This window comes from Cicer arietinum, chromosome 5 (assembly GCF_000331145.2).
Source record: "Cicer arietinum cultivar CDC Frontier isolate Library 1 chromosome 5, Cicar.CDCFrontier_v2.0, whole genome shotgun sequence".
Taxonomy (NCBI): Eukaryota; Viridiplantae; Streptophyta; class Magnoliopsida; order Fabales; family Fabaceae; genus Cicer; species Cicer arietinum.
Window position 1 is genome coordinate 4,341,818 of NC_021164.2, and position 716 is coordinate 4,342,533.

Consider the following 716-nt stretch of genomic DNA (forward strand, 5'->3'; position numbering starts at 1 on the left):
CTCATTCCTTTTTTCATGCAAGGTCATGCACTGTGTTTTCAGAAATGGAATAAAAATTGAGTATAACCCAAAATTTAAATTTTAAAGTATTTCTTCTAAAAGGAAATTAGTAGTTGAAAGATTAATATATATTTCCTCTAAAATGAAATTAATAATTAAAAGATTAATATATATTTCCTCTAAATATACATATTAATATTTTAATTACTATTTTTATTTACTTTTTTATTTTGAAAGGAGTATCTATTATTGATTAGAGTATCTGTAAACTATTACCAAGATATCGTGACAGCCAAAATCATTAAAATGACACGTGGAACAAAATAAACTATTGTTTCATGACTTTAATTAGACAATGCATCTCACATATCTACTATTTCAAATACAAATGAACCTGTTTTTGATTGAGCCATTTATTCAATTAAAGTTGAAAGAGTTATCTGGAGTTTTTTTCAAATACCCTATCTTAAAAAATTATTATCAATATGTTTTCTTTTTTAAATTACATATCAATGTATTTTCTTTTTTCTCATAGTAGAAAGTCATCATTTGTAAATACGACTTCATAAAAAAAGTTCAAGTTTGGAATAGCGACTTAACGTTAAATTAAATTTTTTTTATATATTTTTTTAAAATATAGAAGTCGCAAGAGACTTCTTACATTCAATTGTTTTTAAATTTAATCAATATATATATATATATATATATATATATAT